Genomic DNA, 20,895 nt, shown 5'->3' with positions numbered 1-20,895 from the left:
AAGCCTACTGAATACTCATGGAAACGAGGTAGTGGAATGGGTATCTGTAGTCCCCTGTGGATGTAATTCTGTCCAAGTTGCCGACTATATTTAATTGCATGATGTACCGGATCCATACATACAATGCCATATCATAATAATCCTAACGAGTACTGTGAAGGTTATGAATTTACCTTGCAAATGCAGCAGCTGACACAACAGTAGTTTGGGGCTGACTCTGTCTGATGCAAGTAGTACACAGCTAATACAGGAGTAGGTACAAAATGTGTAGGTTACCTGCCATTATTTGTAATGTCTGTATGTGAGTAGGAGTAATGTGTCAGTCCGTAGGTCCCTAGGCTGTCAGTGAATGTGTTATGCATCGCATCTTAGCTAATGCAAGGGCGTACCGAGCATGCCTATGTCTGCCTACAGGGACATCAGCAGGGAGTTCTTCCTCTGAGTCCTCCTGTGACTATGGCTGTGGTGAACTAGTCACTGGTAGGGGGCTGTGTATCTTCTCCCATTGCTGATCCTGCTGCAGCTGTTTCTGCAGGATCATATTGTGTAGCATAGTGCATACTGTGAGTATATGTGCACATGTGGCTGGAGAATACTGCAGGGCTCCACCAGATATACTGAGGCACTGTAACTGTGACCTCAGCAGCCAAACACATGCTCTATGATGTTCCTAGTGTGTGCGTGTGCCTCATTATGGCATTCATCTGTGGGTGTGATGTATTTCTGATGAGTGTCACTATTCACAGTTCCAGGGCGTAGCCAGCATTCCCCAGTAAATGGCCATGTGGGTTGTCCCCCCTAACAAACATCTGGTACAGCTATGATGTGTGCCAGATATGGGAGACGTGATAACTGCCAGGGTTGCCAGCACACATATTCAGGATAATCCCCTGGGGACTGCACATGACCTGGCACTTGATGTAGTGGTACCCCTTGTGGTTAACATAGATTCTACCCTGCTCACCAGGTGGAGCCTTGATGTGTACATGGGTGCAATCTATGGCACCCAATACCTCAGGGTACTGTGCTACATGGTAGAACTGTTGCATACTGCTGGCCCTCGTCTCAGGGGGGAGAGAAGAAAAGATATGTGCTCAATGGCATGTGGTAGCATAGCAGCTATGAGTGGAGTATCCTGGATGCAGATATCTGTGACACCACCATCATGTCCCCGGTTGGTTTCTGAAAAGTACCTGTAGCAAGTATCCTAAGGGCTACACATACCTTTGTTTCCACTGGGATGGGATCCCCTCTGTTGGCTCTGGCTCTGAATTAAGGGTGGCTGAGATAAGTGAGTTCTTGAAACATGTCCCTGTCTACCCTGTAGTGCTGTACAATCTCCAGCTCACATAGCTGCTGGAAGGTTACCCTGGGTCTGAACACTCTTCTCCTTCTCAGCCTAGGCCTACTGTCAGCAGCACCAGCAGCAGTGACTTCAGCATCTAACACATACAGATGTAGCAGACCTGCAGCAGCCCTAGCATTACCTCAGTTAAAATTCCCAAGTGTGAACACCAATGGTTTAGAGTACTGGGGGAAAAACAGAATGTAGGGTGCATGCATACTTCATACAGGTCTGCTGTAGGTGCAGCATGCGTGATTGGCTAATTATTATACATTTCAGCTGCATAGAATGTGATTAACATCACTTAATGGTCCTACTTTAGTGTGCTGCTCTGTGCACTAAGCCACGCAGCATAGCTTATACACATTAATAAATATTCATTGGAAATATCTGCTTTCCATTCATTGCTGCCTACGTCATCACTGTCATGTGGGTGGTGTGCTGTGCAAACACATTTAGGTATGTGCCGTGCCGCACAGGATAGGTTACATAAAAGTCAAAATCAATAATTGAGTATATCTGGTTTTAATTGCTTGTTGCCTACATCATCATTGTGACCTGGGTAGTTTTTCCTCAGTTATGCGGCGCACAGCACAAACAAGTTCAGCGTGAATTAAACAATCCTAAACGTGACTGGAAACACACCCCTGCTGGCATTCACATCCACTGGGAATATCAACACATGCGAACAGTTTACTATTCAAGAGCTCTACCTCATTTGCATACATATCCATGCTAACAGCCTGGAAACTACACGGTTCAGAGTCGTATGTCCTGGGCAGCAGCACCAATGCACAACTGTATGGCACAGACACAGGAAGCTATAGTACATTTCTGACATATATTGAAAAATGCAAATTTATTATTTTATTTATTTATTTTATATTAAACATGTTTGCGCACTGCGGCACGCAGCACAAACAAGCCGAGATTATTAAAGAAAATAAAATATTATTTTAACTTATCCACTTCCTTTTTCTGACATTCACATTATTTTTGCACATATATGTATATGGTACTACCGTTTCAGGGGATGTATGTCCACATTTCTTCTGTTTTACATCTCCTTTTCTCTGTGTAGTCCCCTGAACATGGAAAATTTCCAAGTACACTACGGACACTGCCACGAGGTCTACACAGATGCCTTTCTACTTGTTGGATTGCTCAGCCTGTCTCATTTGCATAAGATTCACCTGCTTATCAGGTAATTTGCATTCCTTGAGATTTTCCCTGTCTTTTTATGACCGCCACTAAGCAGCGCTTATTGAATTAAAAATTGTTTGCACTGGGAAAAAAAATTGTGTAAGCTTTATTGAATTCCCCTGTTTTTTTGCAGATGCTTCAAAAAGTTGCACATGATCTTTGATAGTTCTAAACTTCCACTTACTTATGGGGATAGAGGGTGAACAGTTATACTATTACAGCGACCATTCTTTAGAATGGAAGATGCATAGCATTACTGTTATAGTGACCACTCTGAGAATATCTACTGTTTCATTAAATACACTTAGAGACAACTGAAGTATCTTGCAAGGGGGCAATCAATAAACAGAAACAGTAATTGAACAGTCATTCAAATTTATAGAAAATGTGTCTGTGTACATCTAGCAACTGTAAACAATGCTCCCCATCATTCTGTTAGTTTGCATTAAAATGAGAAGCCTGAACACACTCTCTATAAAGGATACAGCTGATACCACGTAGTCACAAAAACACATAAGCCTTAAGTGAGAATTTCATTATGGGAAACCTGGAGGCCTTGCATTTCTGAAATTCTCTTGCCACATGTAACAGCAGCTGAAACATGTTTTCCAGCAAGGTATTTTTTAACTGCAATTTCAGCAGATCCAAAAAGAGCAAAGGTCAGTTTCTCCAGCCTAAACTTTAAATCCCATGAGGGTGAAATATATTATCTGTAAAGTCATAATTGTAAAACTCCTCTGAGAAATTTTTTGAATACACAGATCTGCAATCTGTGGAAAAAGTGGTAAACAATGTAGAAAACTTTGATTCTGATGATGAATACATACAATTAAAATGAAATATGTTAAACAGTTCAGTAATCTGGGAATGTGACAGTGTACAGGGATCAAAGCTCTGTCATTTGTTTTATGAAAGAAATCTACCCTAGTTCTAAATGGAACATTTTCTTATGTAAGGTTTATCTGCTGCCACTGAAATATGTAATACCTGAAAGGAATATGAGCTACAAAACTCTTTCTCTGTCATTAATGGGGTGCAAACCTTGCCTTCCTGTTGCATCAGTAATGATATGTCCTGATGTAATAGTCATAGCGGATAACTAATCAGTATGTCTCAACTGTACAGATTTTCGCAGAATGTCCAGATTTTTACCTCATAGTTTTGGTTCATTTTTCATAAAATTGTGTTTTTTCTGGCTAGTCATTGGCACGTCATTAAAGATAAAGTCAGAAATTAATGACAGGCATTTGAGTTTCAGACTTCATACCCTTCAGAAAATCCATGCGAACACAAAAATATGTTGTTCTATCAACTTTCTAAGTTTGTAAGAGCAATATTCAAAAAATTGTCCCTATTTCTTGGGCCTTTGTCCTCCCATTATTAAAGGCTTTGTCCAGATTTCTTGCCCTAAGAGCTTGAAAGATTTGCTAATCAGACCCACTGGTAAAGAACAACATGACAGTCTTGGCGAAGAAGAAGCTATTACAAAAACATAATACTAATACTAATAACTAATTAACAACGAACTGTTTCTAACTGAACTTAAACAATGTAATTAGTCCCCCCTTAAGTCACTCCCTATTAATGAAGCAGTTAATTACTTCAATAACTCTTTCCTAGCTATCCTAGACCATCATGCCCCAATGCGTTCCATAAGAATGAAAAACAAACAAGCACCTTGGCTCTCAAATTCAACTAAAAAACTAATTCATAATAGAAATAAATTTTGGGCCAAATGGCGTACCACAAAAGACACTATCGATCGCCAAACTTTTAGACAACAAAGAAACCTAACAAAAAAAGCTATCCTACAAGATAAAAAGAACTTTTATATCCAACTCCAGAAAACTTCCCTTCAACAGCCACAAAAATTCTGGTCTACTATTAACACATTACTTTCCCCAGGCAAAGTTGCCACACCTCATCCACTAGACTCCAAACCTGATTGTCTAATACAAACAGCAAATGCCTTTAATACTTTCTTTACTACTACTATATTAAATCTAGCAAATCAACTAAACCCTGATACCTCCAATCTGCCAAGCCCAAGCGCCATTCCCCCTCCTTTTCACCTTGAACCTATACCCACCTCCTATATCTCCTCCTTACTTCAAAAACTAAAACCTACTACTCCCTCAGCTGATAAACTACCAGCAGAATACCTCCAAATAGGAGCCAAAGCCATTGCCTTCCCAATCTCCATATTGATCAATCGAACTATAAAAGAAGGCACCATTCCATCCATTTGGAAAATCTCACACATCATCCCACTTCACAAAGGTGGTGACTCTACTGAGTTCTCCAAATATCGCCCTATAGCTCTACTCTCTCCACTTGCTAAAATTATGGAGAAATGTATCCACACACAATTAATAACTCACCTACTTCAGAATAACCTCCTTGCTAACTGCCAACATGGTTTCCGTCCATTTCACAGTACTACCACTGCCTTGCTGTCTTTTACTAACTCTATCAACAATAATCGTAATAACAATATTCTTTCCTCAGCATTCTTTGTTGACCTATCTAAAGCGTTTGACATGGTTAATCATCAACTTCTCCTCCACCAACTGAAGTCCCTCTCACTGGACAATCTTGCTATGAACTGGTTTACATCATACCTAAAAAACGTAAACAAGCAGTTCTCTGGCAAAACCATCTTTCTGATCTCCTTCCCACCTCCCTAGGTGTTCCTCAGGGCTCTATTTTAGGTCCACTTCTCTTTTCCATTTTCATAAATGACCTCTATCTCTCTACCCCACTCTCCACCTGTATTCAATATGCAGATGACTCTACTATCATCTGCTCTGCCTCATCCCAAACTGAACTTCATTCTATCACACAAAAAGCCTTTACCACTATAGAAGAATGGTTCTCCAACCACTGTCTTCTGCTCAACCCCAAAAAAAACAAACTTTTGCTCTTTAAACCCTCTCATTTGTCTCCCCCACTTCATTTTACACTTACATCAAACAACAATACTGTTATCTCTCCAGACCCCACCACCAAACTCCTAGGAATCACAATTGACAATCAATTAAAGTTTGACACTCACATAAACAATACAATAAAACTGACTAATAAAAAACTTGGATCCCTATATAGAATAAAACCCTTCTTGACACCAGTTGCCAGAACCACAATAGCTAGAACCCACTTAATTTCCACCCTATTATATGCTTCCCCAATATACAGCAATCTTTCTACAAACAATCTTAACAAACTAGCCAGAGCTTATAACAACATCGCCAGATTTGCTACAAATACACCTTACAGGACTCATCACTGTCTGAACCTAAAACAACTTGAGTGGCTTGAATTACCACACTTATTACATTTTAACCAACTAATAATTGCCCATAAAGCCCTATACCAACCCAATAATATCCCTATTCTATCTTCCCTCATAAAACCTTATTACAACTTGAAAAATCTACGCTCTGCTAACAAAATGTTGATTCACACTTCCTTATCCAAGAACTTAGCAGGTGACTCCATATTCTCTAACTATGTTGGTAAAATATGGAATCAACTACCACAAGACCTTACAACCCTAACTTCTCTCCCACTATTTAAAAATAATCTAAAACTTTTCTTCACTAACCATTGGTTATGTTCATGTACTAACCCTGCCTAGCTGTTATTCTCTAATCTATCTGCTGCCCACTTAACCACTTTTCCGTCACTACTAAATACTAATTAGTACTACTTACCAGGTTTAGTTCCTACCAGATACTGTACTCTTATTTCTTTTTGTATACTATATTAAACTGAAGATGCATTACTCTATATTAATGTCTCTCCAAATCTTAGCATCAGATGTTTTTATATTTTTAAGTATATTTTGTTTTTTACAAGTAGTTTGTATGTTACCTTTAGTACATATATTTTTGTATGTTTTTGTTTGGAGCTTTTCTCCCCGGGCCTCCACTGAAAATGGACACGTATCCAGTTGGACTAGCCCGGTCAACAAATGTAAAATAAAATAAATAAAATAAAATAAATAATAATAATAATAATAATAATAGGAATAATAACAATAATAAATAAGCTATTAGAATGGCTTCCTGTTGATTTGATTTATGAAGTACTTTCACAATTAGAAGAAGGAATGGAAAGCTATACACTGAAGTCTGAATTCATTTGAAGAAGAAAGGTTCTACCACACATTGCTGCAGTGAATGACAGAACAAAAGGTTTTCACTAAACTGTTGTAATCTGTGGAAAACAGACCTACTTGTGGAAGGCCTCAAAGCTGCATAATTTCTTAAGTGATTTATCCAACTTCTGCTCAAAAGCCAATGTTATCATCCTTCTCAGGGCATCTGCCAACAGATTCTGTAAGCTGGGAATATGAAATCCTGAAAGATGAAGGTTGAACTGCAAAACAATCTCCTAGATTTTGACCGTATCCTCACATAGTTAACAAAGCATTACCAAAGAGTTGTTAATTATAAGCTGTAAATGTCTTGATTGAAAACTGACTTGGAAAAGTTATCAAAGCAGTTTTTTTGTAAATTCTATTACACTGATATGAGAAAATCTCTTATTTTGAAACCAGATGACTTGAACTCAAAATCTGCTGCAATACACATCCATACATTTTCTGAAAGTTTGCTGTTAAAAACTGAATCTCTAAAAGGGGAATTGTTTAAATTTGTCACATCCCTATCTGGTTTTATATTCTCTATACTGAAGACAAAAACTGTAAATTCCAATAAATTTATAAACTTGACTGGGTTTGAATGAACTAGAACTGATTTTGTCATCTGGACTTTTTCTTTTCTGCTACTAGAAATAATCTAGAATAAAAATGTTTGATGTATTTGATCAAAACATTATCCAATAGTAGAAATACTTGGCCTGACTGATGAACATGTGTTTGTGGACCACACTGCATTTATGGTATATGAAAGAAGCTTTGATGCATAAGCTTACTGAATAATTTATTAACAGCTGACAAAAATTTGACTCCTAAAAGAATTGGCAGAGGAGAGGGAGTATGTAACAGACATTCAATTTCCTGGAGAATTTTAATAATTATTGGACCATTTCTTCCCACTGCTTTTGTTCGCAAAAAAAAATCTTGGGAAAAGACCTCTTTTCTATAAAATAATTCTTATTAACAGTATAATTTCTTAGGCACTGAACAGTAGGAGCAATAGAAGTATCTTCAAAGGAAGAAAATATTTTCCTTTCCTTTTTTTTTCAAGAACTATAATGTCATTTGCTAGATGGAAAACAAAATTTTCTGATTTACAACAACTTTCAGGAATTTGTCTCTAAAATCGTCATTGTAAGATTCAATTCTAAGACCTGCAAATCACCTCAGGACAACTGATACACCAGCATTGATAAAGCATCACCAGCATCAAAGCACATTTCGGTCTATGAACTCCTTTTCTATCTACAGTGCCAGCCACATTTTCTAATATATTATTAATATTACTATTAAGAACACACTATAAGTTTTAATGAATCTGGTTTAAAATAGAATTTGCATATGATTCACTGTGTGCTAAATAATGAGGAGCTTGTACAGCTAATGTACCAGATGTATAATTTGTTTCATAGTTATTTAGAAACATTGATTTCTTATTAAATGACAAAGTTGCTAAAGGGCATGATTTTCCCAGTGTATGCTACAGCTAAGAATATAGTATCAGGATCATACTTATGTATGCTCTATAAATTCTGGCTACTCAAGGATGTATTATGCATCAAGTATGCCTTCTTAACAGTAAAAGACTGTGCATCATATGTCTAAACATTAACTGTTAAAATATCTTTAGAACTGTAATAAAGTGAAGGCACTGCCCACTTTGTATCAGTGAACCTCATCATCTCTCTGTATCTCTTTTCAGGTGAAGATGTGTTCCCTACAGTCTTAAGTGAAAAACTCAGTCATACAGTTCAAAGTATCCATAAAAGAAATGGCTCCTAGTGGAGACTCTTGAGAATTGTAATGAAGAATTTTCCAAATTAAAATACTGAGAGGAAAATGAATGAATCTGCCTCATGTTCAGTCCATAAACACTGCCAGTCCAGCAAAGGTGCCTACTTAGGTCCCTGCTGTTGTACCAAGTCAGAGGTAGAACATGATGAAGGAATGGTGGGCTTAGACTGAAAAAGAATTGGTAAACCATTAGACTCATCCAGTGTTAAAACCTCTACACCCCTCAAGATCTTAAAAGGCACCAATGCAGGTAGTAACAATGATGCTGTTACGGCCTTTCCAAAATGGCTGCACACTGATCAACAGCCAAAGCTGGATCACTGTCAAAATGAAGCCCTAGGTGGGGGAATGTATCAAACCCCCCAAGTCATTCTGGTGTCCCATTACTTGTCTCTCTCCTCCAATTACCATAAACAATGCTCCAAACTGTCAACGTGCATACTATTTTTTTGACTTTACTTTACTTTTGAAATGAAGGCATATATATGGATTTAATGTAAAAATTCTAATTTAAATATCCTTTGTTGACCGGATTAGTCTCACTGGAGTAGAAGTGGCTTTTCAGGAGAGACCCTTGGTGGTATTTATACTACTAGGGGAATTTTGGACAGGGCATTGGGGAACTTCCCCTTACTTTTTTCAACAGCTCAGGAGGATGTAAAAGATCTCAGAGCAACTACCATTAATGCAGACAGATGACACCTCAGTTTAATACATCATACAAAGAACAACACATTCACAAGTGCAAAACTACCGCCCCCAAGTGCACAGCAGTATAGGCAATCCATCTACATAGCATGGGAGTAAAACCCACACACATCCTTATACACCAAAGGCAGCTATGCTACCTCTTCTGCTACTGATACTACTTTGAAAATCTATGGCACAAACACTGACAGCCATCGTCTAAAGAACACAACTGCACAGTGAGAACAGACTAAGCACGAGCAATAGTAAATTTCTCCTCCCTTGAAGTTCACATTCCCTGAAAATGCTCTAAACTCATATTCCTTGAAAATGCACCCCTGTAGTTTTGAAGACTTTTTCCATTAAGCAGTAAAACAAAACGTATAAACCAATAAAAGACATAATTTACCCATTTCAGTATGTTTCAATCAACTCTGATGACTAAGTGAGTAGTCTGGTAGTTGGTGTACAGAATTAAGGCTCTTGTCTCCTGTAACCAAGATGCAGGGTTTTAGCCTAAGTTAATTAACTAACCTGCCATCTCTAACCAGGGAATTCCACACATACGCTCATGTCTGTGAGTACCTGCTGAGAAATTCCTGGTCAATGGTAGCACTCCACAAGTCATGGAACTGAAGTCTCATGGAGAAGTATGTTCCAAAATTTTAATCCTGTGTACTGCTGTGCAGCCCTAAAAGGGAATTGCTGTGCTGAAGTTTCATGTACATGCATTTGAGAAAGAAGTTGCTGCGCAGCCCCAGGAAATTTCTTGGCGTGCGACATATGGCAAACAGAGATGCAGAGCGCATCCTTAAAGTATATATATATATATATATATATATATATATATATATATATATATATATATATATTATTTTTTTTAATGCTTAATACTTTAATTAAATGTTGTGGCATCCTACATCATCTACTGCTGGATCCTCCACTGTCAACAGCTTAACGTCAGGTCTCCCAGTGAGAAAAAAGAAAGACAAGGGCTAGAAACTCGAGTCAGTTTTAGTAAATTCAGCAACTGGCTGGATTCCACCAAAAAAGAAACTAAGGCAGACTAAAAGAAAAGCAACTAGAAAAGGTAGAGATAAAACACTGTGAGTAATCATGCACCTCCTTCAGCAAAAAGCAGTTAAAGCTCTAGTTTTGGTGCAAGACATGGCTTCCAGTCATCAAGAGGAAAAATAAGTCATATGTCCTCAGAGCTGATTAAAATAAATGAATCACAGAAGGAGTATATCAACTCAAATAACAAAACACAGAAAAAAAATGGAAAAAAGATTAAATAAATATTCAGATGAGCTGATAAAACTGCAAAAATTAGAGGTCGAAATGAAGAAAAGGCTGGATGAGTATGAGACTGCTCAAGAAAAGATGTTTCAAAAAATCGTGGAATTAGAAGACAGAGCACTTACAGATAATCACAGATATTCTGCTGTACCACTGAAACTAGAAGGAACAGACTGTATTCATTTTATTAAGGCACAAATAAGCAACGGAACTGGTATTCCACACCACGAGCTGTTAACTGAAAGGGCACACTGTTTCTATCCTCCAAACTTAGCCATGGGAAAGTAGCCAAGATCTGTATTACTAAAGATGCAAACCTACCAGCAGGAAGAGTTGATCCTGACAAAACTGTGAAAAAAGGGCAAAATATTAAAAGTTGGAGACAGTACAGTGTTCGTGGAAAATGATTATTCACTGTACACCAGGCTGAAGAGAAATTTCTTCCAGTAATTCGAGAATGTTGAGGCATGTGCGAGGTTCAAAATGCTGTCGTCAGAATATTTTATCCTGGAGAATCAAAGTAATTTTTTGATGCAGAACAGCAGGAAATAATGAAGTCTGTCCAATAAAAAGTGAACCATTAAAGGGGACTCTTCTTCTCATGCTTCTGATAATAAAGCACATGAAGAGACTTTGTCAGTGAGACATTTTCCATTGTTCCAAAGGAAAACCTATGATGACTGGATGGGAGATAGGAAATTTACCCCGGGGATCAGGTCAGTCGCCCTGCTAGACACGGGTCCAGGGAAATAAATATTCTGAGAAGAAATAGCCAGGGAATTGTTATGGCTAGACTTGTATAGGCCCTAGGGCTGATAGCCTAGTACCAACCTATGAACCTATGAAAATGCTTGAGAGACACAGAGACACACAGCAGTTGACTAGAAGAATTGGAAGTACCTTGGCAACTGAACCGGATGATACAGATGAAAAGGAAGAAGGCCGGCAACAAGGAAAGTTGTGAATAAATGTGAAACTGAGAAGTATCAGTTGCATTTCTGACATAAGGCTGTACAAGCAAATGTGGAAAGAGTGTACTTTTGTTGACTTTGTTAAATAGTTGGAAATTGAAAACATTTGCCTCACTTCATGTCAAATATGTTTGGAAGGACACTGAGGAGAGGAAGAGGAAGGAAAAAAACTAAGAAAAAAATCTCTGTTCTTAACAGTATTTCTATAAAACTTTTCATGATATAAATTGCAAGTTTCATAGGGAAGCAGTTTTAGTTGTATGTGATAAAGATATTAAAGTAAACAGATGCCTTTTTTCTTAATACTAAAAAAGAAAGAAAGAAAGAAAGAAATGTAGGCATCACAATACACAAAAAGATAAATAAGGTTAGACAAAAGCATGTTTAAGTTTCAGGCTGCAATACTGGATTGTTGAGGTGGGGGTAGGATGCAAAATTACAAAGATTATAATATGTGTAGAGCTGACATGCTTTCTCTTATTTTTGTATAGGTGAATATCTGGATTAATACCACTGGCTTAAGCTAATACGTTTTAAATAGAAACAAGTAAATAAGACAACACTGAATACAATGAAATGTTCTCCTTCAGCAAGAAGTATTTCAGCTTGTCTTTAGAAGCGTGTAACTAAGGGCCAACTTTTTCTTTTATATTATATTTCCATAGAAACAAGCTGATTATACGATAATAAAAGAAAGCCAAAAAAAAAAGTTATGTACTTACCATAACGTTTCATCTGAGTAGTTAGACTTCATTTGTCATCAACCTGTGGGTTTCGGATCCGGACCGGATCTGAGACAGCAGTTTCACCAGCATCAGATCTGAGCTCCAAGCTCCTCACCTTACCCATATTTGATTCTGAAGCCACTTTAGGCAAAAAGGAAGGATTAGTCTGAAGTGAGACCCTGTCTTTATGAAAAACCATATAAGGGAGTTTAGCAGATAATGGTTGAAGTTCTGACACTCTCCTAGCCGAGGTGATAGCCACTAGGAAAGCTGTTTTCCAAGACAAAAATTTCAAGTCCACAGAGGCAGCCGGCTCGAAGGGTGACGCAACTTATGCCTGTAAAATTAAGGTAAGATCCCAAGGAGGAGTGAGGTCCTTAACCAGAGGCCTTAAAAGAAAGGTCCTGTTAATGAAGGTTTTGCAAAGGCTGGAAGAAGCCAAGGACCCCATGTTTTCACCTACATGGAAATTACAAACGGCAGCCACTTGAACTTTCACCGTCGAAGAGCTGGCACCCTGCTGGAACAGGTGTGCTAATAATTCAAGAACCACTGGCAATGGAGCCGTAAAAGGACCTAAATACTTCTGAGAAGCCCAGATCGAAAAATGCATCCACTTACTATGGTAAACTTTTATAGGCTGCCACCAGAATAGACCTAACAGGGAAAGAAAGTCTGGGAGTCCTGGCAATCAATGGAACTGGAGCAGCCAAGCCGTAAGCTTCAGACTGCCCAGGTCTGGAAGGGGAAGCCCCGGTGGGTGCGAAATAAGATCTGGAATCGGATCGAAGATCCACGGAGGAACTACCAGATGAGACCACAGACAGGGAAACCAGATCTTGCAAGGCCAGAATGGGGCAATGAGGATGACTCTGCTCCCCAACCGATGAGCCTTCTGTAAAAACTTTGTCATGAGGGGTAACGGAGGATATGCATAAAGAAGACCGGGAGGCTAAGCATGGACCAGAGCATCTCCGGGGGTTTCCCCCTGATGGGGGATAAGATCAAAGAATTTGCTGCACTTCGCGTTGGAAGGAGATCGCAGCAACGCTGACCCCACTCAAGGAAGATCTGCTCCGCTACACAAGGATTCAGAGACCACTCGTAAGGCATCAGGATAGTTCTGCTCAATTTATCCGCTAGTATGTTGGACTGACCCGGAATGTGCATTGTTATCAGAAAATGGTTGGTGGAGATCGCCCATTCCCACACTCTCATGGCCTCTCGACAAAGAGGGTAGGATCTGGTGTCCCTGTTTGTTGATGTACCAGACTACTGACATTTTGTCTGTCTGAATCGCAATAGTTCCCACAGGAAGAGAGGCATGAAGGGCCTGCAACGCGAATAAGACCGCCCTCATCTCCAGAACATTGATATGCAGATTGGTCACGTTTAGGGACCACGTGCCTTGGACTTCCTGCCCAAGCAATGCCCCCCCCAGTCAGGAGGCTCCGTGGTCACCATGGCTTGGGGAGGGGCTGCAACAAAGGACCGTCCCTCCACTATCTCCGGAGATTGAAGTCACCAGAGAAGGGACTTCCTGCATGCCTCGCTTATACGAATCTAATGTGTCAATGGCCGATCCAATAAATACCACTGGACTGCCAACATCCACTGCAGAACCCACATGTGAAGACGAGCACAAGGAAGAATAGTGATAGTGGATGCCATGGATGCTAGGGCTCTTAACACCACTTGCGGCTGGAGGAAAGAGATACTGAAGAATCGTGAGAACATGAAGATTTAGGCTCCGAACCCTCTCTGGAGTCAGAAAGACTTTGGATTGCAATACGTCTATACTCACCCCTATGTAGTCCAGAACCTGAACCAGTTCTAAAGAGGGCTTGGCTATATTTATAGTGATGCCCAGCAAGTCTGACAACTTCCGGAAATAATCCCTGGCTTGACAGTGTAGATGCCTGGTGGGAGCAGCAAGGAGCCAATCATCCAGGTAGAGATAGACCTGTATGTCCTGAAGCCTCAGGTGAGCCACTACTGCTGTAATGACCTTGGTGAACACCTTGGGGGCTGTGGTCAGATCGAAGGGTAGGGCCCGGAACTGGTAGTGATTGCCCCTAGCCGAAAGCGGAGAAACCTCCTGGAGCGTCTGTGCATCTTTATATGGAAGTATACATCCTGGAGGTCTATTAAGCACCTCCAGACGTTTTCCTGCAGATAAGGCAGGATGGATTGTAAAGTGACCATCCGGAACTTTTCTTTGGCAACTGACAGGTTCAGAGTGGAAAGGTCGAGAACAGGCCTGGAGTCCCCCGTCTTTTTTGGCACGAAAAAGAACCTGGAATAGATGCCTGATCTGGACTGATCTGGGGGGACAAGCTGGATGACCCGTTTGGTTAGCAGCTTTTCTACTTCAATCACTGCTGCGTCCCTTTGTACGGGTGGAACTTTGGGGGAGAGGGAAGTGTCACAAAGGGAACTGTGTAACCTCTGGATATTATTTGGAGCACCCAACGGTCAGTTGATACGGACTCCCACGCTGTCAGGTGCATAGAAGAACAGCTCCCAACTGCCTCCAGAGCAGAGCAGTCACGCAACCCCTCAGGGCTGCTGCGTGGGTCTGTCCAAGAACATTCTTGAGACCCCCCCCCACTTCTGGGCCGGCATCTGTCTTGTCCCCCTCTGCCTCTAGGGGAAAGGAGTCCTGAGTGTCCCAGGAATACTGAGACGTATGGAACCATATCTTCTTTTGCCCCTGATGATTCCTGGAGAAGAATCTTTGGGGGTTAGAGAAGCGGATCCCAATGGCAGACAGTGTCTTCCCGTCCTTCTCACTCTGGACTAGTGTGTCACGGACCGTCTCCCCAAAGAAATAAGAGCCATCATAGGGAGCATTCGCAAAAGACGCCTTGAAGGGTTCCGCAAAATTACATAGCCTGAGCCAGGCATGTCACCTCATAGCAACGCTGGTTCCAGCCACCCATGCCATTCCTTCGGTGGAATGAGAAAGGAGTCACATGGATGTGTTGGTAACTGCTTTCACAGTGGCCATTCGCAAAGAGAATGTGCGTTTATCCTCTGGCAACATGGACTCCGGGGGAGAAGCAGTGTACTCTCTGATCAGGTCATGCTGCAGTCTGGTAACATGGGCCGTATAGTTCAGTGCCCTTATACAAAAGGTGGCTGAAGTATAAGTCCGCTTTCCCAAACGGTCCATCGTCCTGGATCTCGGTCCAGGGGATGGACCGTGGAACTTTCCTGAGCCAGTTGTTTCTTCATGGCAGCCGCTACCACCATGGCATCCACTGGGGACCCTCTGCTCCAGCTCGGTCTATTTCTATAAATCTTGATCCCCAGGGGATCAAGATTTTATTTGGACCTTTTGGGATTGGCTCCACAGCATCCGGCTCTTTCCATGCCCTTGAGGTAATGAGGTCTACCTGGGGGTCTGGACACCCAAGAAGTAGATGGGCCCATGTAGAGAATGACTCCAGAAACACCGACTCATCCGGGGAAGGCTTGGGGGCGACCAACCACCCCCCCCACCCGCTGGTGCAGGTTCTCCATGATGTCTCCAAAGGAGACATCCTCAGGGGGGTGATCTGGGGGAGCCTTCCCCTTCCTCCAAGTTGGTATCCTCCATGAAGGACTCGGGGAAGTCCAGGTGCCTCCTCTTGCACTTGCATTTGTGAGGAACCTCTTCGGTGGGGCTTTCCGGAGAGGACTCACAAACAGCCTGTGGTTCCTCGAGGGGAATAGTCTGGGGCATGTCGAGCACGGGCTGTCCCTGCATGGGCAGAATAGCAAAAGGCACACCCAGAAGAGAGGGGGTCAGGGTGGACTCCGAGGGAATGGTCAGGGGCCTCGATCTATGTGAGAGAACCCTCTCAACCATGTCGAATGCCGAGGGGGAGCGAGCCTCCACTGAAAGAGAGGACTGTCTCCCCAGATCCGACACAAGGATCGGAGCTGAGCTCGAAGGCCCCGAGACCAAGAGAGGTAGGCCATGACCCAACAAGGTCGGAGCCGATGGAGAAAAACCCACCCCCTTGGATCTGATGTCCAGGCTATGGCTCCGAGAGCTCGGATCCGACTCGGTCAGACCTGACACACTCAAGGTAACTGCCGGCGTTGAGGTAGACGGTACCATCGGCACCGGCCCCAACTTCGAAACCTCTCAGATCCAGGGACTCCGATAACGGAGGACAGATCGGAGAAGGAGAAATAGGGGCAAACAACGGTAGTGAGTTACCCCCTCCAGAGGGAGAGGGTGCCAGCAAGACCCCCATCTGCAACTGAGTGCAAATAAACCTTTGCGTCATTCTGTCCATATCAGCTTCTGATAAGCTTCTAGTAGACTTTGAAGAGGCCACTGATGCCGGCCGGGAAGGACGGTGTACGTAGGCCCTAGAAGGAGGCTGAACCTCATCCAGCTCCAAGGAAAACCTTAGGGAATGGAGCCGAGGGGAAGTCTGCCTGGTAAGAGCAGGTAGCTTGGAAGGAGGACCTGCCGGATCTGAGCATTCCGGAGATCTCTTCCTTCCCTTTTCTTCTCTCTCTCTGTCTTTCCTAGACTCCCTTTCCCAAGGTCTGTGGTCAGGATGGTGAGTCCCAGCCTGGGAGGAAGGGGAGGATACAATGGCTGAGGTAGTAGCGGTCAAAGCCATGAGCGCAGAAACAGTAGATGAGGATGTGGCCGCCTCTGTAGAAGGGAAAAGCCCCTTTAAAATCAGCTTGGCCCTCTGGTCTTTCAGAGCCATAAGGTTAAACCCCGCACAAATGGTGGACAAGTGAGCTGCCACGAAACATACAACACACACAGTGTGGCCATCCATTGGTGACAACTTATGGCCACACTCTGTGCATTTCCTAAAGACCAACTTCCGTTGATCAGACATCATCCAGCCCAAAAGGTCCACGGTATCAAAGGCATAAACTCAACCCCAACCCCAACACACACACTCACACACACACACACACACACACACACACACACACACACACACACACACACACACACACACACACACACACACACACACACACACACACACACACACACACACACACACACACACACACACTAAAACATGAGGCAGGAAAGGGGAAGAAGGCCTGCACTAACTACACTACCAAACAGAAACTCTACTCTATTTCTCTTTTTTTTTTTTTAACTAACGGAAAACTTGAAGGGCAGGCAAGGAAAAAAGGGATCAAAGATATACTCAAAAACTCTGCACACACACCAAAAAATACCCCCAAACTGTCCTATCAGCCTGGAGCTCAAGGGATCACACTGTAGGTGAAGCCGCGGCAAACAAGATCTGAGGGAAGGAAGGAGGTGCAGTGTTATTATGGGTAAGGGGAGGAGCTTGGAGCTCGGATCTGATGCTGGTGAAACTGCCGTCTTGGATCTGGTCCATATCCAAAACCCACAGGTTGATGTCTAAATGAAGTTAACTAATTCAGATCAATGGTTTCTTCAAGGCTAAAAGTGAATGTGTTCTGAATACATCCAAGTTGTTTTTCATATCTGGGTGGGGAATAAAGATAAAAATAATAGATGCCAATTAGATATAGCAGAAGCATAGGCAGTAACATGCATATTAGCATGGATAACCTCAGCTTTAGGTTTATTTTGATTTTATTTTCTTTGTATTTGTTTACCAGGCTACAGCATGGCTCTCCGTGGACTTTTCTCCCACTAGGCACAGAAGCAGTATCTGGTTTAAGTGACTTGCTCACATTATAATTAAGGCCTGTGTTTGCAGCTGTTTATCTGGACTAATTCTTCCTACTAGTAGGGTTAAGCGTCATTATTTGAAGATGTACATAGCTCTGCTTCTTTGTATTAAATTAACAGGTTATGGGGGTGTCCTGGGGGTGTGTGTTTGTTTTTTTTGTTTAAGGGTTTTCTTTAAAACAAAATGTTTTAGAAAATGTGACATAGGATCCAATGTTAATGATACAAAAAAGCTATATACGGGATTAACTTGCCAGCATTACTGGATGCATGTATCATAAAAACTGGAAATTGTTAAAAAAGTTGTCATATATTATACATGGGAATAATGACTTCTTATCATAATGGCGATACTTTCCATATTATCTTAGAATGTGAATGGCATCACAGGTCTAGACAAAAATAAAAGAATATTTAATTATATTAAGAAATGAATAGTGCAAACAGTAATGCTACAAGAGACATATTTGAAAAGAAATAAGCATATGAACTGGATAAAGAAAGGATTTCAGCATGGATATTCAGCAAAATATTACAGATATGGGAATAGAGAATAAGAAGTTATGTACTCACCATAACGTTCCATCTGAGTAGGTATCTTCATTTGTCTGCAACCTTTGGGATACGGATCCGATCTCGGATCCGAGCCGGCAACTTCTACCACAGCATAGATCCGAGCTCCTAACTCCTCCCCTTACCCATAATCCCCTGCCTGCCCTGACTGACCTCAGATCAAGTTTGCCCATAGCACAGCTGATAAAAGTGTCCCAAAGGGAACAGATGCTAAGAACCTCAAGAACGATCATTTTGGTCAGGGGGAAGGAGGGGGGGGGTGGTTGCAGACAAATGAAGATACCTACTCAGATGGAACGTTATGGTGAGTACATAACTTCTTAATCTGAAGTAGGAACTTCATTTGTCAGCAACCTTTGGGACAGAGTCCCCAGCTACCTAAATCTTGGGTGGCCTTCATGGAAGGATATTCCGAAGCACTGCAGAGCCAAAGGACGCCCTACCTCGAGAGACAACATCTATTTTATAGTGGCTGAAAAAGGTGTGAGATGAAGCCCAAGTGGCTGCGGAACAAATGTCATCCAAGGGAACCCTAGCTTGAAAGGCCGCCGATGTGGCAACGGCCCTAGTAGAATGAGCATGGACTCCTTGAGGTGTAGGCCTTCCCGAGCTCTGATATGCTAAGAGAATACAACTCGAGATCCATCGAGAGAGAGAAACTTTAGAAACTGGCTTTCTGAAATTACTTTTGGCAAAGGAGATAAACAACTGATCGGATTGCCTATGATCAGCAGTTCTATGAATATAAAAACGTAGCTGTCTGTGTACATCTAAGGAATGCAGCCTGTACTCTCCTTTGTTTTGAAAGTTGGGGAAAAACACTGGGAGATTGATAGACTGATTAATGTTCGCTTCTGAAAATACCTTTGGAAGGAAGGACGGATTGATCCTGAGGTAAACCCTATCCGGGTGAAAGACCAAATATGGTGGTTTGACACAAAGAGCTTGCAATTCCGATACTCTTTTGGCTGAAGTTATGCCCACCAAAAAGGCTGTCTTCCAAGAAAGAAATTTGAGATGAACCGTGGCCGCCGGTTCGAAAGGGGGACCAGTCAAGGCCTAAAAGACTAGGGATAAATCCCATGGAGGTACCACCTCTTTGACTGGAGGCCTAAGGAGGAAGGTACCTTTGAGGAAGGACTTACACAGTTTGGAAGTGATAAGAGGGCCAGACTCTTGCCCCACGTGATAGTATGAGATTGCTGCAAGTTGTACCTTGACTGTGGAAGAACTAGCCCCCTGGTGAAAGAGAGAGGTTAGAAAATCTAGAACCGACGCTATCGGGGCCGTAAAAAGGTCTAAACGACGGTGTTCTGCCCAGATGGAGAAGCTTTTCCACTTACTCCGATAAACTCTCCTGGTGGAAGGCTTGTGAGCTGCTACAAGAAAGGCTTTGACAGGTGATGAGATCCCGGGAGTCCTTATGAGGAATGGAACTGGAGCAACCAAGCCGTCAGCTTGAGGTTGACCAGGTTCGGAGTTGGAAGATCGAGAGGGTGAGAAATGAGATCCGGGTGGGGATCCAGAATCCATGGTGGATACACTAGGTGAGACCATAGGTAAGGGAACCACGTCTGACGAGGCCAGAATGGGGCAATGAGGATCATCTTGCTCCCCAACTGACTGGCTTTCTGCAATAATTTCAACATCAGGGGAAGAGGAGGGTAAGCATAAAGCAGACCGGGGAGGCCAAGCATGAACTAGAGAGTTTCTCGGGGACTCCCCCGGAGGGGGATCAGAGCGAAGTAATCGTTGCATTTGGTATTTGAAGGAGAGGCAAAAAGATCGCAACAAGGACACCCCCATCGGGCAAATACTTGCGCTGCAACTCGAGGGTTGAGAGACCATTCGTAAGGAGTCAGGATAGTACGACTGAGCCTGTCCGCTAGAATGTTGGACCGTCTCGGAATGTGCGTTGCTATGAGAAAGCGGTTGGTGGAAATCGCCCATTCCCACACCCTCATGGCCTCGCGGCAAAGGGGGTAAGACCTGGTTCCCCTCTGTTTGTTGATGTACCAGACAACTGACATGTTGTCTGTCTGTACTGCACTCGTCCCTACCAGGAGAGAGCTGTGTAGTGCCCGCAACGTCAAAAGCACCGCCCTCATCTCTAGGACGTTGATATGCAAAGAGGTCTCTACGTCGTTCCATGTGCCTTGGACTGTCCTGCCTGAAAAATGCCCCCCCCCCAGGCGAGAAGTGTCCGTGGTCACTGTGTCGACTGGCGGTGGTAGGGAGAAGGGACGTCCCGTGTGGAGATTGGGGGACTAAAGCCACCACACGAGCGACCTTCTGCAAACCTTGCTTAAGGGAATGGGATGAGACAGGGGGTTGCGAGACAGGGACCATTGTACCTGGAGGGTCCACTGCAGGACCCTCATGTTCAACCGGGCCAATAGCAGCAGAGGGACTGCAGCCGCCATAGATCCTAAAGC

General features: G+C 42.5%; 1 protein-coding gene across 3 annotated transcripts in view; it reads right to left on the bottom strand.

Moving 5' to 3' along the window:
* Window positions 1-20,895, bottom strand: part of TEX14 (testis expressed 14, intercellular bridge forming factor) — a 3,435,352-nt gene that overhangs the window by 1,422,222 nt on the left and 1,992,235 nt on the right. The gene's annotated exons all lie outside the window — the stretch shown is intronic.

This window comes from Protopterus annectens, chromosome 13.part0 (genome assembly GCF_019279795.1).
Source record: "Protopterus annectens isolate FY-2018-M chromosome 13.part0, PAN1.0, whole genome shotgun sequence".
Lineage (NCBI taxonomy): Eukaryota > Metazoa > Chordata > Ceratodontiformes > Protopteridae > Protopterus > Protopterus annectens.
The sequence above is the reverse complement of the archived record's forward strand: the minus strand, read 5'-3'. Positions and strand labels throughout refer to the sequence as shown.